Here is a 13102-nt window from a genome sequence, read left to right on the forward strand (position 1 = left end):
CCTATAACATGCCAGACACTATTCCAAGCACTGCACTGATGCAATTCATTACTAATTTAATTCTCACAGCAATTCTGTAATGATTAATTATAGTATTATTATTTTACAGATGAGAAAACTAAAGCACAGAGTCAAAATTTTCCCCCAAAGTAAACAGCTCATAAGAAGTAGAACCAGAAATTAAATTTAGGCAATCTAATCCTATTCTGAAATAAGATGTATTTGTTTAGCTCCTTTCATCCAATGAGAGTTAACACCATATTACTCTGATAATAAAATGCCATTTGAGTTATAATTTGAGTCATTATATTCATAAGAAAATTTTAGGAAAAAATAAGCCAGCACAACTCCTTTGATATCAAATGTGAAACATATCCTGATTTCAGTAATTTTAAAATATTTTTAAAATAAGAAAATATAAAGGTGCAATTTATTTTTATGTGTCGTGTTCCTTGGTGGAAAAATGTGATAGAAGCTGTGTTCTACTTGGTATTTAAGAAATATTAAATGTCTTTGTACATATTGAAGAGAGTAGATGTCAAAAATGAAGGATGAAGGAAGAAAAACATTAAGAGAAGGAAGCTTACATTACTTGAGCTTTCCATTCTAGTAATGGATTATTATGATAGAACTGGGCAGCATGATAACAACATTACACCATATATTTCAGATCGAAACTGGCAATGATAACACTAACATCATTTGGGGTTATGTTGGTGACAAATGGAAAACTGTAATAAAAGCAAACCCCTTGGATATACTCAACACAACTAAATGGAGTGTTAGATTTCTATATTTTGTTTTATTGTCCATAAGATCTTTTCTTGAAAATAAAATTAAGCTAATATTTTTCTGCAAATTCTGTAGGCTTTCTAACACCCCAGAGAACAAAGTTTTTGCTGAGGAATTATAACTTCTGAGACTAAGCCTACTATAATGGCACATTCTTTGGACAATTAGTATTCAGAGTACGTGCAGTAAGCATCTTTTGATTTACTATACTCAATCTCTATTTTCTCCTTCTGTCAGGAGCAACTTCAGTATACTCTTCTCCAACACACACACACACATGCACACACACGTGCACACACACACACATTTCTTTAGGGGAAATGCTGCTCCACATTACATCTGTGTAAGTCTGGTAGAGCTTCTAATCACAGTATTATGCCAATTGGCTGTGGTGAATGGTCCAAGGATTGGGCTTATGACAGAAGCCAGGCTGATTAGAAGAAACCTCTGTTCAGGTTTATGTATACTGAATTGGGAAAAGAAGAGATTCTCTTTTCTGAAATTGCTAAACTGTACTAATGCAAACTTGAAGTTGACTTGAAGCCATTTTGTTCCCTCTTCTCACTTCATATAGAGTTAAGGAAACCACATATAGAATTATGGGAACAGAGAGAAAGACTATATTATTTGTTTCCCTTAATAAGAGTTGTTCTGAGTTACATGAATTGATAAATGCCCTTTGTCTCAGTTGGATTTCTTCCACTTTTAAATAAAAAAGGAGAAATAGAAGGAGGAGATATGAATTTCAATTATAGGTGTTTGTAACTTCCTTGGGCAATAGTGCTATTTTAATGACATCTCACAATAGTCTCTTGCCTAACATACAGACAACCACAACAATAATAACATTTGGGAACCATACTGGATTCAAATTTAAAATTGCAACAAAAATGAACTCCATGAATTAACTCTCAACATAACAAAATAGAAGAGTTAATTACTACTCATATATCTGCACAATTTCCTGTATTTTATCCCCACAAAACCAATAATCTATAAATCCCAGGGAATCTCTGACAGCTCCCAATCACCCTGCAAACAAGAGGAATGAAATAGAATGAAATGTTTACTAATTCATCTTAACCTCTGATTCCAATATTACTCAAGGAGTGTATGAGTTGGACACCTCACTACTTGCTCAAAGACATGGTATTAGAAAGGTCTCACAAGACTTTGGAACTATTGTGGCTGAAACACCTTTGAATATAATATCCAGACTTAATCAGGCATGTCTTCCAAAAATCACTTGAGAAGAAATTTAGAAGTCTGTGCTACTCAAGTCTCAATCCAGACCTTCTCAATCTTTAGGGAGCACACCCAGGCATGTATATTTCAATAAAGTCCCTATCTATTCCTGACATTCACCCCCGATTAACATCTGCCATGCATAAATTACTTTTCTCTGTCCATTTGCTTCAGTAAACAGACTATGCTCCAAGACTATGCTCCAAGACAATGAGGCACTCAATAATTTTTTTGTATCATAATAAATCAAACTGATTTGAGTTCTTTATTAATTTCTTTAGGAAAAAAAATCTGAATTCCTGATGCTTTTTTTTCTATAAAATGAAACACTGTTCCTAGGATAATGCATATCTTCAATCACTTGTTTTATTAAGAGAACGTGCTAAAATCTAAGAATAGATATATATCATTTAACAGACTTATAATATTCACTATGCACCTACAGTGGGTCATGTGCTGTGCAAGAAGCTGGTAGGGCAGAGTACAACATGAGACGAAAATGAGAAGATCTATTATTACTGGCATCCTACATAAGCAGATATGGACTGGTCTAGATATACCCATTGAAACAGAGCAGAAAAGGAGTATTTTTTAACTGTAGCCTCCACGCTTTGAGGCAGAGAGTAATGACAGAATCGTGCCTGCCAAAATTGCCAGGTGTGTCCTAAGTTGGAGAGACATGTGCTAGGTATTTAGACCAAGTGGAACAGAAAGGTATAGCTATTATTCTGAAGAAGCATAGAAATACCTAATTTAGTTCCTAGTTTATAACTGACTATGATAGATGTTAATTTGTATCATTTGTGGAAAAACAACACTTCTAATTATTTAAAACTGCATCCCACTTAACCTGTCTTTTTTTTTTTTCCCCTAACGAGCAAAGAAGCAGAATAGTGCACAGCTGGATATTCAATTTCCCAGCACCCATTTTCCCTTCATCATCATTACTCCCTTCAGGGAAGCATCTTTCTCCCACTCTCTATGTTTTTGTGTTAGAAATAATGTCACTTTATAGATACACGGATGAACACATGATAAGCCTGGCAAATTAGAATGTTTGCTACTCCTGACCACAGTGATTAGTTCAGAAATAAACATGTGACCCAAATCATCTCAATAAGAATCAGTCTAGACCTTTTGCTAGTAGTACTCTTGGTAAAGAGATTCACTGGTATGTTAGCCTGGAGTTGCTTGCTAACTGTTTGTCACCAAAGTAAATGAGACTTCTTTAGAAAAATGAAGGCGGTACTGAGAAAAAAGCAGGCAACTAATGCAGAGGGAGAGAGGGAGGGAGAGAAAGAGAGAGATAATGACTTTGTTGGAGGCTCTGGTTTCAAAGACACCGCTCTAGACCACTTCCTTTGAGCTTCTTAGTCATGTGATGTTAATTTTTTATTGGTTTAAGTGAAGCTGAACCAAGATTTTGTGATTTTCAACAATAAAAAATTCTACCTAAAACAGATGGGTCAGGTGCTTTAATATTAAGATCAAGACCAGATGAAGAAGGTTTTAGGGTTAGACTAGGTCTAGGAGGGATTCAGGATGTCTTTGCCTCCACCTTTTTGGGTTGTGAGATTATAGAAATATTTACAAATCCTTAAAGAAGGAAAATGTGCATGTGTGTGCACATAAACAGTGATGTCTGAATTTCCTTTACAGTAAAAAAAAGTATTCCATCCAATCAGAAAAGTTTCAAATTAATAGTGTTGCAAGAAATGGGGCGGAGAGATAGGCTTAAGCTTGATTTACCAGAAGCTCCAAGGAAAGATGACTTTATCATTCAAACTGAGTCACTTCTGAGAGATGAAGAGCACACTAATAATAATGACACAAGGACAACAGGTATAAATCAAATCTACCCCAGGGAAATCAAGACACATTTGTTTCACATAAAAGGAGAGAAATTGGGGAATGAAAACAACTTACATAACATTTATTACATATTTTTAGTCCCCAAATCTCAAGTTCAAATCTTCTCTGTCCTTATATGATATTTAACAAATCAATTTAGCACCTAGAATTTGTGTTTTAATTTTAAAAATGGTTTAAATCTTTTATTGGAAATAATTATTTCAAAACTCATGTGTTTATAATGGATATGTATACAATTAAAAACTACCAAGTTTTATTGAAATCCAATTTTCATGCAAGGACCAGAAAGGCACATAGAGCTGAAGTGAGACAAAAGAAGGTCAAAAGGATAAAAGTGACTGAGACGCCTAACACTGAATTTTATTTATTGGCTAATGGGGCGGGGGACGGGGGCAAGGGGGGGGGGGATCAGCTGAGGTCTTTCTGCAAGGCTGAGAGCACCACCTGGAGGTAACAAGGGTGAATTAGCATATATTGGCACAAGTTCCTATGCGTCTGTAATAAGAGCAATTTTGTAAGCATTTCCATCAAGAGAATTGATCATTGAGGATTTGGCAGCCTGCCCAGCTTATTATACAGAGTAAACTCTGGCCCTACTCTGATCCATTTAAATATTATGTCACCTTCCAAAAAGTTCTTGCAAGTAAACCAGCAGGGTTTCTTACTTCTGCTTTACTCATTAGAAACAGCTTGGTGTGGACAGTGATTCAAGAATGTTAGTTGCTAGTCTCAGTTCAATGGCCACAGAGTTGTGTGATCACAAGTAAATTAACTTATTCCTGAAATCTGTCTCTCCAAAAAGAAGGGCCAAGATAGTGTAGCAAAATTGTTAAGAATAATTACTAAGCAGTCAAATATCAATTCAAAGCATGCATCCACCATATGCCTATGGAAAATAATCTGCCTTACTAAATCTTTGTTTTCCAATATAAAAACTAAAAATGTTAATGACTATCTCATAAAGTTATTGGGAAGATAACATGAGATGGTGCTCTTAATGTGTTTATCACAGCACAGCATTGGCTTAAGGATCAGTAACCTCTGTAGTTTAAATTCCCATGAACCTTCCAAACCAGGACATTGTAATTTGTAAAAATAAGTTACTTAAAGCTAAAGCAAGTATGCTTAATCATTTATGGAGACATTGTATTTTCCACAGATTGCTGCTCCAATGGACATCCCACCCTAAATGGTCTTCTTGAAATATAATGTTAACATTCCTTCACTGAAACCAGGAGATCTAAGTTTTCTATCCTCAGGCAAGCCTCTGTAACTGCATTGACCACTAAAGTACAGCAGAACTAATCTACTTGACTTCTCAGGCTAAATCTGAAAGAAGAATATGGCTTCGATGTGGCTCTCTCTCTCAGAACAAGCTCAATGGAATCCTTGAGCCAGCATATAAGAAGTCTGGCTCCTTGAAGCTTCCATGTTAGAGATATCACATAGAGAGACCACATAAAGATGGAGCTGTCCTAGAAGCCCTAGTTTATCCAGTCTCCAGCTTTTGGGGCCATTCCGACAACTGTCAAACACATGGTAAGTACACTTTTAGATGACAGTACATTTACTTCCCTTTTTGAGCAACTCCATTTTACCCTCTGCAGAATAGATGCAAACCATCTATGCCAAGTACTTCCCAAAGTACAGATTCATGAGCAAATTACATTTTTGGTGTTTTAGGCTACTAACATTTAGAGTGATTTGTTATTAGCCATAGTATGTGGAATACTGTTTAAAATGTATTGTTTATATGGCCATTGACCTAACAAAAAACAAGTTCACCCTCTTAAATTTAGAGTTCTACTTCATTTTTCTTCATTTGTTACATTGACCATGTGTTACAAAATATAGAATCTACAACCCTGAACCTCTCTGGGTAAACATTTAATGTTGGAGAAGGCCTAATTAAACATCTGAAGTCACAAAAGCATCCAAGAAGTGGCCTGCCTGCTTCTAAATCTTTCTTTTGTCTTAATCCATACATATTAGACTCTAAAATAAAAATGAGTTCAGGCGCTGTGCTAATTTGTCATTCAAAATATCCAAGTGGGCCTACATCTTTAGTTTTACCTTATATAATCTATATAATACTATAGGCAAATGTTGTTTAATCAAAGATTCCAAATTTTTTAAATGCAACTGTTGTTAATAATTGCTGAAATAAATAAAATTTTCCTGGTATGATAAAACTTGAATTCTTCAGAAAATATCATTTCTAATACATAAATGTACTGTTTAGGTTGTTTTATCTCTATTATTAATATTAAAAAAATATTTTAAATCTGATACAAATGTAATAGTTTATAATCCTGGGTCAAAGAGTAAAAGGACTAAATTCAGATATTTGGAACTTTTGTTCTTGTGGTTCTCATCTACCAACTTTATTAATTCAACATTGATTTTATAAGTGGCAGATCAAAGTTTTAGAGCTGTGCATGCATGATTCTTCCTTGGCATATTGACCTCATTTCAAAGGAGAGAACAGGAAATATATATCAATAAAGCATATATGCTTTTTTCCTTTGCCGTTAAATTCTCTTATTGAGCATATCTAGTGATCGCAAATTAATAAAGTATTTAAAGAATTGAAATTTAAAGATAGAAAGCAAAAGGCTAGTCCTTTGTGACAACTTCTTTAAAAAATCAAAGGAGAACTTATCTCATAGAAGAGTAGAGGAGAGGCTAATGAAATCTGCTATGTTATTCATTTAAAACCACTTCCAAAGTCGTATTTTAAAAAGAGAGATATGTTCTAAAATATTGCAATCTAAGTAATACCAAGAAGGCTTTCCCACTTTCCACCCTCAGTTTGATTTTTCTTAAACTTTAAATTATTTTTTATCATTTTTTTCTTCTAAAGCTACATGTTTCTAAATACATAATGCAGATTATTTAAAATAGTTTTCACTTGTATCCGTTTGTACATTATTGGACACTGAACTCAAATCTTAGAACCAGAGAAATAAAACTATGGTGGTCAGAGTAGAAAAACCAAAATGATCAAGAAAATGGAGGAAACGTCATTCGAGGAGAGTCCATGGACAATTAGGAACAAATGCTGCAAATAGTTTTATTCCAAGACTCTGAAGTCCTATAAATATAAATTAAATCCTATCAGTTTTGTGGCCCTGTGAGGACTTTAAGAAAGTTGATATTTAAATTTATTGTTGATGGTGAGGTATTAAGAGTACTGATTTTAGGAATCAGGAGCCAGGCTCCTAGTCCTAATTCTGAGACTAAAAAGTTATTTAATTTTGCTCAATCTCACAATCTATACCAGTTTAGAAGGGAATTATATAAGAAGTCTTCCTGGGATAAAAGTAGGGGTTGTAGGAGAGATCCGAATCCTCTAATATTTCATAGACATGTAGTATGGTCTGGAAGGGCATCTATAACTTGATTGTACTCTCAAGGGATCTGTGATTCTTTAAAGTTTAAGAACAACCTCATGATTTTTTCAGAACATTGGACATATCAAACCTATCAGATAGGTACAAGCTACAGATATAAAGAGTATTCAGATTTTTTTTTTTTATAAAATATGCAGTTAAATTCATTAATATACAAAAAGTCATAAAGAAGAATCCAAGATGTTTATCAATAACTTCTCTGACTGATGTAAAAGAAATAAATATACCATGCTATAATCTAAGCTACGGTGTGTGCCATGAAACATTTTAGTTTAGCCACTGATTCTAAAAGATAATTAATATTGCCAGCATGGATAAGAACAATTTAAAATAGGAAAATAGTTGGCACTCTGTAATAATCTCACTAGATGTTTAGTAAAATTTTAATCAAGAGCTTCACAATCTATGCTCACCAGAATTTGGGTAATCACTGTGTTTGGCACTGTTCCTATTTTTAAACACTGATCCTTGTGTGACTCTCGAGATACATGTTCTTTTTGAGAACCTTTTTGACTGTTTGAATGAAGCTCTAGTTTCAGTTATGTCTCCAATCTGCTATCCAGTAATCAATCTTAAAGGTATGAAATGTTGCACAATTATTTCTAAGCCACTAGCTGACATAAAACACAATGTGCCAATTTTCTAATTTATATAAGAATTGATATTGCAATATCTCAACATATCTTTTTCAGGTATGATCTGGTACTGTTATCAAAGCAAAAAAAAATGCACTAGATAAATTTAAACAGGTAATAAAGAGTTTATTCAAGGTTCTTGCAATAAGAGAGAGAAGAACTCAGTTTGAATGTAGTCAGTAGTATTGAAATGGCTATGTGTAGAGCAAAATGGGTGATAGAGTAATCAATTTATTAACTATATAAATGTCTAACCAATGTATACCTGAAACTAATTTAAAAACAAAAACAAAAAACAACAACAAAAAAACTCAGTGTGAGTTCAACCTTGCTGAAACAAAGGCCAGAAGGGTTTTTAAAAGCTCGAGTAGGGGGATCATAGGTCATCTGTATTTGCTAATTAAAATAAACTTTCTCCTCTCTTTATGACAGCAGGCAGTTTCACAAAGTGCAAATCAACCACCAAAGTTAGACTTCTACTCTTCCAAAGAGACTAAGAGATAAGGGCTCTGCCTTCCTTTATGATTAAATTTCAAATGAATGACTTCCAGGTCTTTAAGAAAGACGTCGCTAGCTTGTAAAACTGGCAAGAGTCTTCGAATAAGATTTACTCAAAGAGGCAGAGAAAGAATTAACAAAAGTTTTCTAAAGTAAATGCTCTAAGAAAAGGAAGGTCAGGGCCTCGCGTCAGGAAAAGGCCTGGGTAAAATTTTAGTCAAGCTGAGGGAACTGTCAAAGCTGTCTTGGTTACTGTCAGACTTTCAAAATGCACCTCACTCTTTTCACATATCATGCAATATCTATCAATTGCAGAATCACTGGCTGCACTAAGATGCTAATAAGAAGTTACCATTTCAGCTTAAGCTATTTAAAAAATGATGAAATCAATAACCTTTTTTTTACAGAAAATATGAAATTTATATTCTACAATTTAAAATAGATTTTTTTGCCTAGTAGTTTGTTAAATTTTTCTTCAGATATTTATGTGAATTTTTAGTCACTATGCATTTTTTTATTATTATTATTTCTCAAGTCCATTTGAAAAAGGGGCATTAATGCAGCCTAATTGATTATTTTAGTGTGTCTGATTCATCATAAAAAGGGCAGTCATTTCTCTTGAACTTGTACAGAGCATCTATACGCTTGTAAATATTTTGTATTGATCATAGTGTACGACATGCTCATTAAAAAAAATTCTCTGAATTGTCCTTGGCTACACTCCTGAGACTGTCCTCTTCTTCCATGCACTGTTTCTGGGGCTTCTTTATTCATCAGTTATCCACATTGTTCACACTGTGCCAAGAGCAATTACAAAACATATTCTCCGGCCAATGACCTTGGTGGAGAAGTAACCCCTTGACAGTGAATCTCTACTCATGACAGTAAGAAGGTGACTTATCCCATTTCGACAGTTAAAGGGACTATATAACAGGCCATATTTTTTCTCAGATGAAGTGAATAAGGGCACTGAAAGAAAAAGTTTAGTAAGAGAAAATAAAGCATGAAATACGAAGCTTCGCCACAAAGGGAATAATGTGCCAATCTACTTCTTTACAGACCTGTACTTCAGATTATATTATTACCACTCCCAAGCAAAGAAAGAGTCCCTCACTATTCAAACTGTGATAATATGGAGTAACGATAATATAAAACCCTCCAGAAACAATTGGGTTCCTCAGAAACCGACTCTGAAACAGAGATTTGCACACAGAAGTTATTGGGGATGGATCTTAGAACCGAAAATTGATAAAAGAGTGAGAAAGCCAGGATTGAGCTGAAGGCATGTTGAACTATTGTGATTCATTTGCAGTAATGTCTTTGCTGGACTCAGGGGGAGTTCTGAACTTGAATGGCCTTCAGAGATGCCCTGAATTGAGGCAAGGGAATATAGGCTTTCTGTTCCCACACTGATCACCACTGAATGCTGACTACCATGGAGGAGGTGGGGTAACCTCGAACAAAGTAGTTTCTTTCCTCTCAGGGCAGTTTGTGAGAGGGACTAACTGTAGCAGTAGCAGCCACTCCTGGCTGTTGCCCACAGTGAATGCTTCCCTTCTGCAAAGGGATCTAGGTGACACAAGATAGCATCCACTTTAGTTCACCCTTTTCAGCTTTGATCAACTTACTTTAAGTGATAAATTCATCTAAATGAGGAAAAGTTTTGCTATCATTCTAATTGGTCTTTACCTTGGGAAAACTTGCAAGTGGAAGTTAAGTAGGACAAAGTAAGATCCCAGAAGCAGCAACTGATATTTATCATCTCCCTTGTCTAATACCATTCTAAATGCTTTTCATCCTCAGCTAGTACTTCTGCTTACATAGTGGTTTATCCCATAATCCCTAAGGAGTCTAAATTCCTGATCTCCATTACCTTTTAATCTTCAAAATAGTAAGTATAATGCCAAAAGTTACGTTCCTGTACATAATCAAATGTACTCTTCCCTGTCCCCACTACTTAACAAGAACCTTTTCTCCTCCTAATGTTCTTGCTGGTCTCTTGGCACAAGAAGCACAAAGTAATTGAGTGGAAGGGCCTAGAGTTTAATGGAGTACTTACTATACCCCTGGTATAATGATTTCCCCTCTGGAACTGAAACCTCTAGACATTGAATCTTGTATAAGAGAAGTACAATTGTACTAAGTGCAGCGCTGGGAGTGATGGTAGACATTCTGTTCACACTTTTACCTTTGATTAGTGGACTCCACCAGGGATTCAGTCTGCTGATATAAACACCATATTATGGCCATTGTTCTAGGGTATATTATGTGCTGAAGAATGGCACTTAATCCTTCCAGGATATCATCTCCAATCTGGCATTCCAGCTGGACATTTAAAACGTTGTTTCATCACTCCATCAGGCTAGTAGCTTCTGGGTCATACTGTATAGGACAAATGGATTTTTATGATTATGTACTTTATTTTCTATATACTTTGCTGGAAATATGGGTACCTTGGTGTGATAATGGTATTTTGCAGAGTCTAGAGCTTTTGGAGCAAATATTCTGAGGATTTTCAGATAGTGATATTTACAGAGACCTGCAATCAGGAAAGGCAAATTTCTAGTCAGAATATGTCAATTCTAGTCAAGGTGGACTTGTCGCCTTTTCCAACATACGAATAGTTGATCCTACAATAGATAGTGTCACATCAGAGGCATAGCCTAGGTGACATCTGCTGTCAGAAGTATTACCTGGAGAAGCTGTGGTGAGCAGGAACCCATGCTATTGTATTTATATATAGCTTCCATCCCTGCCACCATGGCCATTCCATTCCAGAACCCATTATTTCAGGACTGGATGCTGGCAGATGTCACCTGCATGAGTAATTCTGCCTACTTGATTGTTAGTGAGTTTTCCATAATACCCATGGAAAACACTGATTTTCACACCTTTTTCTTGCATCCATCCATAGGTCCACCTATATGCCTCTTCCTCAGATCTCTTTGTCCCTGATTTTAAAACTTTTGATTTATTTTGAGTATCTTTTAGTGGCTGAAGAAGAGTAGATGAGAAATAGTTTCATTTCATTTTATATCTGGAAAGCCTGTCTCTTTTATATGGTCTCTAACTTTTGGCTACAAAATGAATGATTTTCTTTTAAGAAATACAGAGCTGAATAAATTAAAACCAAATAAACAAAAACTAACACTTTCAAAGTTGTCTATAGAAACCTTCTTAGTCAAATTTGTAATTTGTTAGGCATATTTTCAAACTACAGAGTTACTTGCAGGCAATTATCTTGTTATTTGTTCTAACTCTATATAGACATGAATCACCTTTTCTCTAGCCTCATATAATGGTATTCTCACTGCTCTTTTAGCCTTCAATAACAGGTTTTTTTCTTATCTTCCTACTGATTTCCACCTGCTGTCCTGTCCCAAAGTCAGTGCCACATATTTGTATGTCATCTATTGCTGTCTAACAAAATACCCTAAAATTTAATTGCATAAATAAATAATACATTATTTCTCTTGATTTTATGAGTAGTCTGGGTGCTTCTGCTGCTGCTTTGTCTGGGCATATTTATGCAGTTACTTTCAGCTGACAGGTAGGTTGTGAAAGCTGGAGCAGGTAGGTCTCTCTCTCGCTCTCTCTCCACAAGCTCTTTCATCCTAGGCTTCCTTACAACATGGTGGTTTCGGTATGGTGTTCCAAGAAGGTGAAGGTGTAAGTTGCAAGGCCTCTTGATGTATGGGTTCTGGAAGTGCCAGGACATCCCTTCTGCCATATTTTTTGTCAAAGCCAGTCACAAAGTCATCTTATATTCAATGGATGTAAAATAGATACCACTTCTTGGTGATGAGATTAGTAACAAAGTCACATTGTGAGGGAGAGCAACTTTAAACAATATATCACACTTATTCTTTCGGATGATATATTGAATTGAAGCAAGGATATTTGTACCCTATCATTCAGTCATTGGATGTGAGCTGCATGAAAGGAAACATAACCTTGGCAGAAATAGCTCCTTTTGTCTAAAAACAATTTCCATAGAGAAACTGAGCTTTGAGTCATCAGAAGCCAAAAATCCTGGCAGTCTGGGTAAGGATTGTCTCAGTTCTAACCTAAGGTCGAGGTTTAGGAATCACAGAGTTCATTATATGGAAAACACAACACACCTTGATTTGTGCATTGTACTCATATTGTACCAGTTTAATCATAATCACTAGTGAAAGAATGACTAAACTGTTTACAGTAGCCCCTCTTTATTCCTGGAGGATACGTTTCAAGGCTCCCAGTGTCATATCAAACTGCAGATAGTACCAAACCCCCATTTTTACTATGTTTTTTCCTGTGCATATGTACCTATGATAAAACTCATAAATTAGGTATAGTAAGAGATTAACAAAAATAGCTAATGATAAAATAGGACAATTATAACCATACACTATAATAAAAGTTATGTAAATGTGGTCTCTCCCTCTCTCTAAAAATGTCATATTGTACTGCACTCACTCTCCTTGTGATGAAGTGAAATGTCAAAATGCCTACATAATGATATGAAGTGAGGTGAATGACATAGACATTGGGACATGGTATGATGCTCCTTTTGACCTTCTGATGATATGTGAGAAGGAGAATCATCTGCTTTGGGTGATTATGGATCATGGAGCTATGATGATGTTGATGGTAGGATGTCGAGAG

The sequence above is a fragment of the Pteropus vampyrus genome, unplaced genomic scaffold (assembly GCF_000151845.1).
Source record: "Pteropus vampyrus isolate Shadow unplaced genomic scaffold, Pvam_2.0 Scaffold3, whole genome shotgun sequence".
Lineage (NCBI taxonomy): Eukaryota > Metazoa > Chordata > Mammalia > Chiroptera > Pteropodidae > Pteropus > Pteropus vampyrus.